Source organism: Peromyscus californicus, unplaced genomic scaffold (assembly GCF_007827085.1).
Source record: "Peromyscus californicus insignis strain IS unplaced genomic scaffold, ASM782708v3 Scaffold_11__1_contigs__length_118956290, whole genome shotgun sequence".
Classification (NCBI taxonomy): Eukaryota; Metazoa; Chordata; class Mammalia; order Rodentia; family Cricetidae; genus Peromyscus; species Peromyscus californicus.
Window position 1 is genome coordinate 16,905,771 of NW_026294402.1, and position 16,263 is coordinate 16,922,033.

At 45.9% G+C, this 16,263-nt stretch overlaps 1 protein-coding gene across 11 annotated transcripts in view; it reads left to right on the forward strand.

Moving 5' to 3' along the window:
- The first annotated feature begins 7,763 nt into the window (after nt 1–7,763).
- Nucleotides 7,764–16,263, forward strand: part of Ilf3 (interleukin enhancer binding factor 3) — a 44,145-nt gene continuing 35,645 nt past the window's right edge. For 7 of the 11 annotated variants that reach the window (XM_052753958.1, XM_052753973.1, XM_052753992.1 and 4 more), the window contains exon 1: nt 7,765–7,887. The gene's annotated coding sequence lies outside the window, so the exon portion shown is untranslated. Of the gene's footprint in view, nt 7,888–16,263 lie in introns of all 11 variants that reach the window. The other 4 variants (XM_052753909.1, XM_052753965.1, XM_052753918.1 and 1 more) reach the window with 3 other exon arrangements.

A 16,263-nucleotide genomic window follows, 5' to 3' on the forward strand; every position in this document is an offset into this window, starting at 1 on the left:
TGGATGGCCTGGAACTGGCAGTACAGACCACTGTAAGCTGCCATTTAGGAGCTGTAATCAAACCCAGTCCCCTTCAAGGGTAATGAGTGCTTTTAACTGCGGAACACTTTCTCTGGCCCCAAAGTGCTGTTGCTCTTGTTTTTAGGCTGGGTCTCACTATGTAGCCCTGACTGACCTTGAATTTAGAGATTTGCAGGCTTCTGCCTCCTAAGTGCTGGGATTGAAGGCTTTAATGTCTATACCTAGCTAAAGATGTATTAAATTTTACTTTATTTCATTAATTTATGTATGTTTGTTTGTTTGTGGGTACCTGTAGAGGCCAGAAGAAGACATCAGAAGAGAATTTGAGTTACAGACAGTTGTGAGCGTATTGATTCGGGTGCTGGGAACTAAATTTAGGTCCAGTCCCTATTAAAGATATACACACATACATACACATACAGGGTTTCTCTGTGTAGCCCTGGCTCTCCTGGAATTCACTCTGTAGACCAGGCTGGCCTCGAACTCACAGAGATCCACCTGCCTCTGCCTCCTGAGTGCTGGGATTAAAGTGCATCACCCCTGCCCAGCTATATACTATACTATATACTAAAGATATTTTAATATGGGCTTAAGCAAAGAACTGGCAGGTAAAGCTCCCCAGTGAGAATTTCCTCCAAGCACCCAAGGACTAATAAGGAACTTGAACACAGGTCCTCTGCCAGAGTAACAGATGCTCTTTTTTTTTTCTTTTTTTCTTTTTTTGAGACAGGGTTTCTCTGTGTAGCTTTGCACCTTTCCTGGAACTCGCTTTGGAGACCAGGCTGGCCTCGCACTCACAAAAATCCGCCTGCCTCTGCCTCCCGAGTGCTGAGATTAAAGGCGTGTGCCACCACCGCCCGGTAACAGGTGCTCTTAACCACCGAGCCATCTCTTTCTCCAGCCCCTGTTTTCAATTTTAAAAGTTGTGGTGCAAGCTGGATGTGGTGATAAAGGCTTTTTATTCCAGCATCACAGAGGCAGAGGGAGTGGGCTCTCTCTTCTGATCTGAGCTCAAGACCAGCCTGGGTGAGAAGCTGTGTTACACAGGAGCTGGTGAGGAAGCTCACTGGGCAGAGGTGTTTGCTACTAAGCCCGAGATCCACATAGTAGAAGGAGAGAACTGACTCCCGCAAGTTGTGCTCCAACCTCCACACACCCTTTACACCCCAGGAAGTAAACCAATACAATGTAAAAAGAATGTTTTAGTACCACACTCAGCATGAACTTGCCTTTCAAAGCCAGGTGCACTGGCTGGGGTCCTTTAGCCTAGGAGCTGGATGCATAAGCCTAGGTAAGAAAGAGACAGGTCTTGGAAGAAAGAAGAGGGAGGGGCTTTTGAGGTGAGTCAGTGGGTAAAAGTGCTTGTTGTCAAGCCTGGATTTGATCTCCAGGACTCACATGTGGAAGAAGAGAACTGACTTTCACAAGTTGTGCTCTATCTCCACCTGTGCATGTGCACACACATGCACGCGCACACACACAGGCACACGGTGGGCTGGAGAGATGGATCAGTAGTTAAGAGCACTTGTTCTTGCTGAGCACTCAGGTTCGATTCCCAGCAGGCACATGGCAGCTCACAATCATCTGTAACTCCAGTTCCAGTGATCTGACAGCTCTTCGAACCCATGCTGCCTCCTGTGTGCATGTGGTGTACATACATACCCTTCGGTGCAACCCAGATGGACATAGAATAGACAAAATGTAAACAGAAAACTTGCCATCTGAATAATTGTTTAGATTTATTTCATGTGTCTGGGCATTTTTCTCAAGTGCATGTCTGTGTACTACATGTGTGTCTGGTGCTCACAGCAGCCAAAAGAGGTCACTGGATATCCTGGGTACTCTCTGTGTGGAGTGGTGGTGTGTTGTGGAATATTAGTTGAAGATGTGTTTGTTACATTTGTTTATGCTGTGGAACATTTGTTTAATGATGCAAAGATGTGTTGCCTTCTTTTATGTTGCGTTTGTTTAACTGAAGCTGTGTTACTTTGTCTAAAACACCTGATTGGTCTAATAAAGAGCTGAACGGCCAATAGCTAGGCAGGAGAGGGATGGATGGGGCTGCCAAGCAGAAAGAACAAATAGAAGGAGAAAAAGAGAAGAGGGAGGAGCGAGAAAAGGAATCGAGAAGCTGCTGAGGGCCAGCCACTTAGCCACACAGCCAGACATGGAATAAGAAGGAAAGAAAAGATATACAGAAATAGAGAAAGGTAAAAACTCAGAGGCAAAAGGTAGACGGGATAATTCAAGTTAAGAAAAGCTGGCTAGAAACAAGCCAAGCTAAGGCTGGGCATTCATAAAAAAGAATAAGTCTCCGTGTATTTATTTGGGAGCTGGGTGGTGGGGCCCCCAAAGAGCAAATAGCAAACAAAACAAAGCAAACAAACAAAGAAAACTCCCCAAAAAACAAACAAAAAACAACAGTGGTGCAGTTTGAACTCAGGACCGCAGGCATATTTGTTAAGTGTTCTTCTACTGAGCCACACATGTTAGGTTAGTGTTCTTCTACTGAGCCACACATGTTAGGTTAGTGTTCTTCTACTGAGCCACACATGTTAGGTTAGTGTTCTTCTACTGAGCCACACATGTTAGGTAAGTGTTCTTCTACTGAGCCACACATGTTAGGTTAGTGTTCTTCTACTGAGCCACACATGTTAGGTTAGTGTTCTTCTACTGAGCCACACATGTTAGGTTAGTGTTCTTCTACTGAGTCACACATGTTAGGTTAGTGTTCTACTGAGCCACACATGTTAGGTTAGTGTTCTTCTACTGAGCCACACATGTTAGGTTAGTGTTCTTCTACTGAGCCACACATGTTAGGTAAGTGTTCTTCTACTGAGCCACACATGTTAGGTTAGTGTTCTTCTACTGAGCCACACTTCTGAGCTTCTACATTTAGTCACTTGAATTAGCTCTCTACCATAGTCACCTTACATTTATAAATTCTACTAAAAGGGCAGGAAAGCAGTGAGCACAGAGTAGAAACAAACAAATACAATTACAAAAACCACCCCAAACCACCGGAACAAGTGGTGGTGGTACACACCTTTAATCCCAACACTCAGGAGGCAAAGGCAGATCTCTGTGAGTTCGAAGTCTAGTGTACAGAGTGAGTTCCACAGATAAACCCTGTCTCAGAAAGCCAATGAAAAAGAGAGAAAGAAAGAAAAAAAGCACCCAAACAAACAACAAGAAAAGAGCCATCAAAGGACCTAAACACACCCAGACCGGGCAGATAACTCAGCCAATGTATTTGTTTGGTTTCTATGGCTGTGATTAAAACACTGACGGAAAGCAACCTGGGGAGGGGGGGTTTATTTGGTGTACAGGAGTCTGCTCGAGAGAGGCTAAGGCGGGAACTCAACACAGCAACCAGGAGGCAGTGCCTGAATCAGGGAACAGGGCAGAAAGCTGCTCACTGGCTTGCTTCCTTGGCTTACTCAGCTTCCTTTCTTATCCAGCCCAGGAGCACCTGCCTAGGGATGACACTGCCCACAATGGGCTGGTCAATTACCAGTTAAGAAAAAGCATCACAGACATGCATAGGCCAACCCTATGGAGGAATTCCTCTATTGTAGTTCCCTCTTCCTAGGTGACTCTACTTTGTGTTAAGTTGACAAAAAATTGCCACCAAGGTGGGTAAAGGCAGTTGCTGTCATGCTGCAATCCACAAAAATATACAAAGCAGGAATTCAGCTGACTATGACAAAGCTAATACCTGGAAGTAGCCAAGGGCCTTCCAGAGGTCAAGCTAAGACTCAAGGAGCCTTGGTGATATTGGCTTTTGATTATTAGCTGTTTCCTGCTATGAGTCTCTTGTGTGCTATTGTAGCTTTTCCATCATTTATTGGGCACCTTATCCCCTCTACTAAAGGAATATTGAGATAACCTTGTGTGCTGACAGCTATGCACAGCCCCAACCCCAGTTCAAGCCTCCCTGTAATTATTGTCATTGGCAGCATCAGGCCAGGTCCATTCCCAGATGGAGGAAAGTACCTTATCAGAGATACCTCTGTACTCTCTAAGAACAGAGTTAAGCATCCAGGCTACCTGTTTGAGAAGGCCTGGCGGATGTGCCAATTAAGCTTAACTTCCTCCTTTCCCAAATCTTACCTCTAGTTCCAGATCTCCCTTTAACTATCACCAGAGGCGCCAGGCAGTGGTGGCGCATGCCTTTAATCCCAGCACTCGGGAAGCAGAGGCAGGTGGATCTCTGTGAGTTCGAGGCCAGGCTGGACTACAGAGTGAGATCCAGGAAAGGCACAAAGATACACAGAGAAACCCTGTCTCGAAAAAAACAAAAAACAAAAAACAAACAAAAACTATCACCAGAGGCATCTAGCTGTACACAGGTTGCCTAGCGACCGAGCACACTTTCTCCTACCCTGCAGATAAACGGCAGATAGCTTGGACAGATAGGAGCCACAGGAAAGAAGAAGGCAGTTTTATTTTCTCCCATTGACCTAGCAACTTATAGATTCTTAACATTTTTCTACCAATCACGTTTAAGACTATAGTTGAGCACATAAGATCCCTCTTCTTAGATATTACCCAAATTTAGCCTTTAGTTAATTCATTTCCCCATTGTTCACTTCCCTTTGGGGTTGCAAATGATAATTAACGGTTATTGCCCTTCTGTGTGATTTTTATCACCCCTCTGTTTGACCCTGGAAGCCTGGCTTTGCACTGCCAAGGAATTACTCCTTGTAAGTGGAAGAACTAGACGGGTAAAAACTTGAGAGGAGCAAACTGAGATGGGGAAGAACTAGATTGAAGGGCTAAAAGAGAGGACTAGAGGAACGGGATGGAAGATGAGGAAGAGCCAGATGGGGAAGAACAAGAGGAGGAAGAACCAGATGAGAGAGAAAGAGATGGGAGAGGAGATGATATGGGAAGGAACAAGATGGATGAGAACCTAGAAGGGACAGAACTAGATGAAGGAATTAAGATAGAACCTGGGGACAACTGATAAATGTAAAGAGAAATTGGGCAAGAAAGGAGCTAAATATGAGAGCAGAGTATAAGCTTATAGAGAGAAAACTGACAGAATAATAAAGTGTATGGACTAAGGAATTTCATGTACATAGATTCATTTCCTTTCTTCAAAGATTAATTATCAGCTGGTTGTAGATTCTTCCTGGACCCTGGGAGGGGACCATCGAGAAACTGGACCCCCATAGTCCCTGATACTGCCAAGCCTGACGAAGTGAGTTTGAGCCTTGGTGAAAGGTGAGACCTGAGCCAGGCGGTGGTGGTGCACACCTTTAATTCCAGCACTTGGGAGGCAGAGGCAGGTGGATCTCTGTGAGTTTGAGGCCAGCCTGGTCTACAGCCAGGTCTACAGCTTCACAGAGAAACCCTGTCTTGAAAAACCAAAAAAAAAAAAAAAAGTGAGACTGATACAAGTTGCCTTCTGACTTTCACATGAGCACACCATTTGTACATTCAAGTGCACACACACTCAATAAATACATATAATATAAACAATTTCAAAGACGATCTTTGTGAGTTTCATAGGGGTAGTGGGAGAAATCTTTGCAGTTGATAGTAGTAACTGGAGTGTAGCTGTTCGTGAAGGCAGACTAGGAGGACCAAAGAGCAAATGGGAGGACATGTACAGCCGTTGTCACCAACGAGGACCGTGAGGAGAAGGGGGGCCAGGGAAAGTTTATTAAGGGCAAGAGGGAAAGAGTGGTACATGGGGGCTATAGTGAGCAGTGCCTGGAGGGGGTGATGCAGGCAGGCGGGAGGGTGGCAAATGGCACCTAGTTTTTTCAGCATTTATAGTGACCGAGGGGGACATGGACAAGGAGGGTGAAGGGAGCAGCTTGTCTCAGTGGCCAGCGCCTTGTAGCTCTTAGGTAGGGTGGCTTTGGCCTTGACCAAGGTGACTTTTTTTTGAGATTGGTTCTTTTTGTATGGTGTACATGGGTTCACATGTTCCGTCGTGCACGTGGAGGCCAGAGGTCCATGTCTGTCTGGTGTTTTTATCATGTCTTTGCTCTGTCTCACTAATCCTAGACCTAAGTCAGCTGGGTGGGCTGGCTAATGAGGTCCAAGAGCTCCTCTGTCTCCACTTCCCCAGCCCTGGGTTTACGGGTGCGCACTGTCACTGTCCGTTTTTCACATTCATACAGATAAGCAGCCCGAGTTCGAAGAGGGAAAGATAGGGGATAGTCCACTCTGTTAAGGTCTCTGAACTTTGTACATTGTGTGGCTACACACATCCATACAGAGACAGAGGGACACAGGCACCGAGAAAGACGAGAGAAATGAATCACTAGTATCTGTCCACAGAGACTGGGAAGGTGGCTCAGAAGGTAAGAGCACTTGCTGCTCCTGTAAAGGACCCAGGTTCAATTTCCAACACCCACATGAAGGCTGACAACTATCTGTAACTCCAGTTCCAGAAGATTCAACAGCCTCTTCTGACCTTCTCCGGCACATGTGATGCACAGACATACATGCGGTCAACACACTCACACACATTAAGAAAAAATTCATCCGCAAACAAACCTCAGGAAAACCTCGTAAACCACCACTTGGTGGCGCTGACATAACAGGCATGTCATTTTAGACAGACCTCGTTTCCCTCCTGTGTGGGAAGCAGCTCAGGTCTGTCTGGTTGAGATCTCAAACCACCTATAAATTGATTTATAAGTTTTCCTTCAATTTCAGCCTTTGGGTGAGACATATCTAAAACCTGTTAACCGAGTTAAAAAAACAACAAAGTTGACACCAACTCGTGTTAACTATTATTTATTGGTATGACGGTATAAATTCCTGTAGATACACAAGGGATATGAAGGAGGGGGACCTGGGTGGATGAGAGTTTTGTTCTTTCATATTTTGTCTGGAATTTGGCCTTTTATTTATTTATTTATTGTCTGTGGTACTGGGGTCCGACCCAGGGTCTCCTGATGTTTAAGTAAGCACTCAACCCCGAGGCAATATATATAAACCCTCAGTAGCCTGGCGCCATGGCCTTGTCAGTAATCCAGCTACATCAAAGTGGAGGCAGAAGCGTCAAGTTCAAAGTCAGCCGGGGCATCATAGCAAAGCTGCTTATTTTAAAAATACAGAAAGGAGGTCCGGGGAGATGACTCAGCAGCCTGAAGGTGTGCGTCTGCGCCCCTCGGCCTATGGCGATGAGACCGGGATCAGTGCGAAGGCCGTGCGCACGTGCCAGTCTGTCCGTCCAGGTTCCCTCAACGGACCGACCGGAGCAACGAGGCGCATGCGCACGCGGTCGACCTGGCGCAAACAGAAGAGCCCACCCCGGCTCCATTGAGTCACATGATAACGGTCGCTTGGAAAAACCGCCATTGGAAAAAAACAAAACATATGAGTCTCATCAGGTGATGCAGGTCTACCAATAGGGAAAATGAGACAAGAAACAACAACAACAACAAAAAAAGCCCCTGTCACATGCCGAAAGCGGGGCCAGCCCCTGTCATGTGACTCAGCAAACCCGTGAGAAGAGAGGCCGGGCACTGACGCCACACAGCCAGGCGCCGCCCCCGTGTCAATGTCACGTGACGCGGCCCCGCCCCCTCGAGCACATTTCGTCCCGCCCGCCCACTGGGGGCCGGGCCTAGGTCGGTCGCCCACGTGACGCGGGGGCGGGGCCCGGGCAGTCACGTGGCCCCGCACCTCCCCGGCGCGCGCCCGCCCGCCGCTCGCCCCCGGCCGCCGGCTCCTCCTCCTCTTCTCGCCATTGCAGTTGGGACTGGAGCAGCCCCGGCGAGAACCGCGTGGCCTTTTTTTTTTTTTTTTTTTTTTTTTGAGGGGGGTTGTGAAGACTCCGGAAGGCTGGTGGCAGGAGGGCGGCGGCGGCTGAGGTCGAGGGGCCGGAACGCCAACAAGGTAAGCGGCAATGTGGCGTCTCCCGCCTCCTCCCCTCCCCCCGTCTGTTCTCCCACTTGTCAGCGCAGGCTGGGCTGAGGGACGCTAGTGACAGGGCAGCTGCCACCCTGCCGACCCTCTCCTCCGCTCGGATCTCCCACTCCTCGGCGTCTCGCTCCTTCCTCCTCCTCCGGCCTCGCTCCCGCGCTTGGCCGTTATTCTCCCCCATTGTGCCGAGGAAACAAAATGGCGGCGGCAGTGCCCCTGTGCGCGCGCATCCACTCTCCCCCTTCGTGGCCCCCTCGGCCAGGGCCTAGGCGCCGCTTTCGGGGGGGTGCGCACGCACTGCGATGTCCCCCCCCGCCCCGGGCCGCTTACTTTCCCCTAGGCCGGGCTTTTGTCTGTTGCTTCGGCCCTGCGCACGCGCGCACGTGTTGGAGCACACACCCCCTCACATCCCGGGCTTCCCGGCGGGCGCAGAAGGGTTGATCCCCTTCCTTTACCCGCTTTCTCTCTTTGTTAAGCTACATCCCTGGCTTCCAGGAGCATGACAGGTTCATCCCAGTTCCCAAGGCGGGAAACATCTCTCCTTTGTCTTGAGCTCGGTCCTCTCCCTAGACGATCGTTGCGGGAAGCATTTTTGGATTCATTGGGTCCTTAAAGCCCGGATCTGTAAGTTTCCTCCAGCTCGAGACCCAAACTTAATACCGTTTGAGTTTCTCGTCCTTTTAGACCGGGTGGTTTTCATTGATGGTGTTTCTCGGGTTGTTCAGGTTCTGCCTCCAGTCCCCCAAACGGTGATGTGGTTGGTGTTGGGGACTCTGATCTTCAGGATTGGCATGCTTGAAGTCTTTCGAACGTGCGTGCTTTAAATTTTCTTTATTAAAGTAGTTAAGTGATGAGAATTCACCTTAGGTTATTCCACAGTTCGGATAAGCCATTTGGAGTTTATAACGGTCTATTTGATTTCCCCCATTACGAATCCAAACTGGGGAAGAGTAAGCCATCTCTTAGTAAAATTGCTGGTAAGTTGCTGCTTAGGACACGTGGTGGATCAGCAAAGAGGCCTTAGTTTCTGTCCGTGATATGCTTCGCTGTTGGGATTCGAGTATTCTGAGTGTATCTTTCTGGTTCAAAGTTGTGTTGTATTTAAAGTGTTCCGTATGATGATGTGTCTTCAGAAAAAGGAGAGGTGTTATTCAAAGTTAGGATTCATGTTTAGGACTCTTCCCCAGCGTCTTTCCCTCAGGTTTTTGTGGATGGGACTTTGTGGATTGACCAGAGTTGTACCACACTGTTCTTTGAGTGTGGCCTCCGGGGGTAGCTGCTGCAGTCACTCAGCCTGAGAATGAAGTGTGGGGAACCACAGCCTCAAAGGAGAAAAGGCCACTGGTAGATGCTACTACTCTTGTCCAGTAGAGCTGAGGGTCTTTGCCCCTTAGCGTGATTTGTGGGTAGCTCCTGGTCACTGAGGCTTGTGAATGGCTTCTGCAGGCACTGTGTATTGGCTGAAAGTATGCAGTCCAGATTGGAGGCTGGTGATGAGTGCGAGACCGGCCTTGGCAGCACTGGGTGCTGTATCAGTCGCTCTGCTGCCAGTTTGAACCAGTGTGGGGACCCCCTCCTTATGGAGCTGAAAAGTGCCTGATTGTTTTCAGTTTTTCTGATGGATACCTGTAAGCAAAAGTTCTTTTGGCTCCTTTTAGTAGTTTTCTAGACTAGTTTAACTGTGAATAAACTGTGCCATTTCTTATTTTTCTCAAATTCTTCTGGTCTCAAAGTCTTACAAGAATACTTGTTAAAGTTTCTCTCTCTTTTCCTTTTTGTTTGTTTTCAAGACAGGGTTTCTCTGTGTAGCCTTGGCTGTCATGGAACTTGCTCTATAGACCAGGCTGGCCTCGAACTACAGAGATCTTCTGCCTCTGCCTCCCGAGTGCTGGGATTAAAGGCGTGTTTTCACCACCGCCAGCTTTTCTTTAATTTTTGAAGTAGTGGCTCACTATGTAGTCCAGGCTGGCCTTGAATTTGGAATCCCTCTGCCTCAACCCGAGGGCTGGAATTGGGTTTGTATGCCACCACATCAGGGTCTCCCCCATCCCTTTCCTCTATGGAAAAGGCATCCAGGCATGGTTTGGATCTGTTGCAGGAGTAAGGTGTAGATGTGAGTTAGAATAACGTTTCTTTGGACAAGGTCTCTTTTAACCCTTGGAGGTTCACCTGTCTCTGCCTATTGAGTGCTGGGATCAAAGGTGTGTATCATCACATGTGGCCAGAAGTTCTCTCTGAACTGGGACAGCTTACCTGTGCTCTCACATGGAAGTCCAGACTGGTCTCAAAGTGCCTTTTTTTTTTTTTTTGGTTTTTCGAGACAGGGTTTCTCTGTGTAGCTTTGTGCCTTTCCTGGAACTCACTCTGTAGACCAGGCTGGCCTCGAACTCACAGAGATCCGCTGCCTCTGCCTCCCAAGTGCTGGGCGTGCTACCACTGCCCAGATTTTTTTTTAAGATTTATTTATTATGTGTACAATGTTCTTTCTGCCTGCATGTATGTGTGCAGGCCAGAAGAGGGCACCAGATCTCATTACAAATGGTTGTGAGCCATCATGTGGTTGCTGGGAATTGAACTCAGGACTTCTGGAAGAACAGCTAGTGCTCTTAACTGTTGAGCCATCTCTCCAGCCCCGGGGAGTGGTTCTTATCCTGAAGAAATAAATGTAGATTTCTCTTTCTCTTGCTTATGCTGCTTTTTTTTTTGGAGACATAGTTTCTCTGTGTAGCCCTGGCTGCCCTGAAACTCACTCTGAAGATCAGACTGGCCTCCAACTACAGAGATCCCCCTGCCTCAGCCTTCCTAGGGCTGGGATTATAGGCGTGCACCGCTACTGCTGGCTGACACACTGCTGCTACATTTTTTACTGTAAGTGATACAATTCCTTGCTTAGAGGCAGGATCTGCTACATAATATCCAGTTCTTGATTACTTGAGCCATTCTGAAAGATGAGTAATCTCATCATTAAGTATACTTAATATGTATGGCCCATGAACTTGTGACTTCTGCCCCTACTCAGGGTCTCTCTAGGTAGCTCTGGCTGTCCTGGGACTCACCCTATAGACCAGGCTGGCCTCAAACTCAGAGATTCACCTGCCTCTGCCTCCCAAGTGCTGGGATTAAGGGTGTGGGCCAACTCTGCCCAGCTTATTTTTTTCTTTCTGAAACAGGGTCATGTGTTGTAGTCCAGGTTAGCCTAGATTCAGGCCCCTGGTTTAAACTTTACAGTGGTTGGGCTGCCTGATTGAGTGCTTTTTTATTTTTTTATTTTATTTTTTTTAAAAAAACAAAATCTCAGTCGTTTGATTTTACCAATAAAGACTCAGGAGCTAGATGCTGGAGTGAGAGCCTGCTAGCTCAAAGAGGCAGAGAAAGCACCCAGCTGACCTTCCTCCTCAGCCTCTCTCTTCCCCTATGCCTTCTCAGATCAAACTCTTCAAACTGAGTGTCCTCCCCTTCTACTTCCTGTGTGTCTGTCTGTCCTGACTCAATCTTACTCTCTATGCTCTTGTTTTAATAATCCTATGTTCACTTCCTGTCAACTGCTCTGCCTCTTGACCTGTGGTTGACTTTATTTAATCCTGTTTACAATATTCAAGCAGAAAGCTCTAGGATTAAAGGTGTGTGCTAGGGCTGAGCCACACCACAACCAGAAACAGGTTTTTCCGGTAAATAATGCAATCTTGGGGTTTGCAGTGTGATCAAATTATCCTGCAACATTTCCCCCTTCTGCCTAAATGAAAAGGAAAGGGTTTTTGTTTGTTTGTTTGTTTGTTTTTCTTAAGACAGGGTTTCTCTGTTTAGTCTTTGCTGTCCTGGAACTCACTCTGTAGACCAGGCTGGCCTCGAACTCAGAAATCCGCCTGCCTCTGCCTCCTGAGAATGCTGGGATTAAAGGCATGCGACACCACCGCCCGACCTTTGTTTTGTTTCTGGATTTTTTTTTTTTTGGTAAAAGAAAAGGTTTTAAATCTAACACAGTAAAACTATTTACAGTAATGAAGCTGTTCCTGCCAAGCTTTCTGCAGTGTCCAACTTGGTTGTATTTGGCAGTCTTAGGATTTTTAGCTTCTAGGATCTCTGTGAGTTCGAGGCCAGCCTGGGCTACAGAGTGAGTTCCAGGAAAGGTGCAAAGCTACCCAGAGAAACCCTGTCTCCAAAAACCAAAAAAAAAAAAAAAAAAAAAAAAAAAAGAAAAGAAAAGAAAAAGATTTTTAGCTTCAGAGTGCTGTAAATTGTTCATGTCAGTCTCATGAACTCAGCAGTTTGAATGTCCTGAGCAGTTTGTAGTCAGAAACTGATCTTTGGGTGGTGTTTGTCAGTTTAGTGGCAATTCTGACTAGGTAGAACACAGCAGCCAACCCAAAGGTATCCATTATTTGCATGGTGCCAGAAGAGGCATGGAGCAGTTCTGCCCAGTCGTTAGCGTTACCACAATCAAGGTGGATTCGTCTTTGCAGGGCCTCATCATCCTGGAGACCTCAAAGGTTACTATTAGGAATGGTCACAGTTTATTGTAGAAAGCTTAAACATTTTCTTTTTTTTTTTTTTTTTTGTTTTTGTTTTTCGAGACAGGGTTTCCCTGTGTAGCTTTGCGCCTTTCCTGGAACTCACTTGGTAGCCCAGGCTGGCCTCGAACTCACAGAGATCCGCCTGGCTCTGCCTCCTGAGTGCTGGGATTAAAGGCGTGCGCCACCACCGCCCGGCAGCTTAAACATTTTCAATGTCATATTCAGCAGCTCTCTGAAAGGTTTGAGGACTACAATCTATTAAGTATATCTAAGGTATACAAACTTAGTTCCTAGTTACCTGCTTCAGACTCAAACCCAAAAACATGTACAGGAAGCTAGAGGAAACTTATTTCTAGAATTAGTTAGTACTCTGTATGATTACTGGTATCACAATGGAAAGTTTATATATACATCATAATCTTGCAGATTTTGAGATATTTATACCTTAAGATGTTTTGGAGAGTCAAATGAAAACAAGATTATAAGATTAGTGGCAATAGAATAGTACCTTATTTTTTGTGTTTTCTTCTGTCCCATACCCGGTGGCTCTTCTGATATGAGACAGAGATTTTTAGATTTTACTTTAACAAGCATGCATGGGTTTATTAGAGAAGGAGAGAGCCATGCTCCAACCCCAAAGCCAGCTTTAAATTTTTTTAGGAGATTTATTTATTATGTATACAGTGTTCTGCCTGCATGTGTGCCTGCACACCAGAAGAGGGCACTAGACCTCATTATAGATGGTTGTGGGCCACCATGTGGGTGCTGGGAATTGAACTCAGGACCTCTGGAAGAGCAGTCAGTCCTCCTAATCTCTGAGCCATCTCTCTAGCCCCTGCCAGCTTTAATTTTTAATTGAATTGGGACCACATAAAAACCATTTGTCACTCAGGTTTATAGCGGGCAGCAGCGACAAGCATTTGTGAATCTGCCAGGATTGGACCAGCCACATGGGGGGAGGGGAGAAGGGAGCGCTCTCCTGGACTGTCCTGCCCTCAGACCCCTGATGGTTGCCTGAAGGGAAGGTTGTCTGGTGGAGAGGTTAGCCACTCAGGCAAGATGGTGGAATGGGTACCAGCTCTAGCTAGTCTGGAGCTATGAGCCAGGATTTCAGGCCAGTTAGCTGGAGGTGGGTAATACTACTTGGCTTTTAATCTTTTTCTTGGGACATTTTCTCTTGATGATCTGTTCTTTTTCTTCAGATGTTTCACTTGTCCAGTGGTCTCTGGATTCCTTAGTTGGATGCTTTTATTCTCCTGGATAAAAGCAAAACCCTGTCCCAACCCTAACTCTGGGAGGTTCCTTTTTTGGCAGGCTGTATCTATCTTAGGGAAAAATTTTTTTTTTTTTTCCGACAGATAAAGTATTATCTTTCATTTGAAAATACTCTTTTGAAAATTTGAAACTAAATATCCCTTATTATGTGGGGATAAATATACCTATATTCTCCTTTGTCTATATATAAATTCAAGGTTTAAGTGTATTTATTTTTAGATCACAAACAGCATTCAATTTGAATTTCAATCTACCTTTTGAAAGTGGCTTTTAAATTTAAACTATTGTAATTCTTATGTGCCTGCCTCTGCCTCCCAGGTGCTGGGATTAAAGGTGTGAACCACTGCCTGGCTATGGATTCGTAATAGATATTCTCATAGGGTTGTCTCCATCTCTCCTTATTTTTTAGTGTTAGGGGTAGACTTTCAAGTTTTTTGAATGTGTAATCTATCGTTCTTGTTGATTTATTCTGAATTTGTTCCCTGGCAAATTTTAATATCCTAGTTATTTTGTTTGTTTGTTTTTCGTTTTTCGAGACAGGGTTTCTCTGTGTAGCTTTGCGCCTGTCCTGGATCTCGCTCTGTAGACCAGACTGGCCTCGAACTCACAGAGATCCTCCTGGCTCTGCCTCCTGAGTGCTGGGATTAAAGGCGTGGGCCACCACTGCCCGGTAAGAATGCAATTCTTTTTTTTTCTTTTTTCTTTTTTTTTTTTTAATTCGGATCTGAGGACCGAACCCAGAGCCTTGCACTTGCTAGACAAGCATTCTACCACTGAGCTAAATCCCCAACCCCATGTCCTAGTTTTAATTAAACATGATGCCAATTTGTCCACTATTTTATTATTTTCAGACATTTTTTCTGTCTTGCCTGTATGAGCTGCATAAAGTTTGACGTCTTTGCTAAGTTTTGCTAGGTTTTGCTGTCTCCATTCATGCTTCCCATGATCAGATATCATTGCCATTTGTCTACTAGTTAGTGACCATGTAGCTGTACTACTTACTGCACATGCACCATGAATTGGAGAAGATGGAGATTTTCCTTTTGCTTTCCTAGTTGTTTGTTTTACATAGCCAATAGTGCTGTGCTGATTTTGTAGTCCTTCCTCAGTATTGGCCATTCCATCATCTCCTGGTCTATAGGCCGCCACCCAGTAAGTTTTGGTTCCATCAGTGGTTGATAAGCAGTCAGTAAACCATGCCTTAGCCAAATGCTGTGACCATTCCGTTAGTCCCCACAGTTCAATAGGTGCCTCTCTTGGGGAGGGGTAAGCAGTTTAGGGATGGGGCTTAAGGGCAGCTGAGCTATTTCCTCAGTGTAGGAAGGCACAGACCCCTTTGCTACCACGTCCTGGTCACAAAGAAATTCAGATAGGTACCGGTTCCACTGTAATACCTTTCCTTCTATGACTAAGCCTGAGAAGGACTCTGCCTTTGAACTGATCCAATCCATCATTGTAAGAGGTGCCCTTATGACCCTAGGGTGGTTGGCAATGATTGAGTATAATGTTCTGCAAGTCTCATAAAATGTCCAGATTTGTTTCTCAAAGAGAGAATATTTATTTTCCATATATGGAAGGAAAGTGTTTGCAGTAGAAGCCAACAGGCAAACGTTAATGGATTCCTTTTTGCTTTATGAAGAGCCCCCAGTTTCCAATTCATCAATAAATATAATATCCACAATTAGGGTATCCTCTGGTTCAATATTGGTCAGGGTTGCATGCATGGAGAAGAGCTTACTGGCTGTCACAAAAGCTGCTCTTTGTTCCTCTCCCTGTCCTCATTGGAAATTAGCTGACTTTTTAGTAACCCTGCAGAGGTTCTGCGCCCATCCCATCCTGTGTCCCCCACCCCACCACTGTTTCCCTGTGTAGCTTTGGAGCCTGTCCTGGAACTTACTGTGTAGACCAGTCTGGCCTTGAACTCACTAAGAGATCCGCGTGCGTCTGCCTCCCGAGTGCTGGATTAAAGATGAGCACCACTGCCCGGCTTTTCTAATTTTTTTTGAGGATTTTTATAATAATTTGTAAATAAGATATATGATTTCTCTCTTGTGTAAATGTATCAATTAGGAGCTGTATCTGAGTTTTGTCCCTGGGTGATGGGATTAAAGGGGTACACCACCACTGCCTTGTTCACTGTATCTCCTCTAGAATTTAGAAAACTAATTATAGAGATTCCCGTCTCTGCTGGAATTAAAACCATGGGCTATCACTGCCCTGCTCAAATATTTTAGCTTCAAATCACTCCAACTCTTAGAAATTTAGAAAACAACTTTGAACTGTAGTAACCCTTTGAATTCACTTAAAATATTTTAAATCTCTTAACTATGTTTTTAATACCAAACAACAGAAATATCCTTTTTTTTTTGGTCTTTCGAGACAGGGTTTCTCTGTGTGGCTTTGCGCCTTTCCTGGAACTCACTTGGTAGCCCAGGCTGGCCTTTAACTCACAGAGATCCGCCTGGCTCTGCCTCCCGAGTGCTGGGATTAAAGGCGTGCGCCACCACCGCCCGGCAAAATGAGAAGCTTTTATGTTATACATGTTTATGATATAAAACAGTGT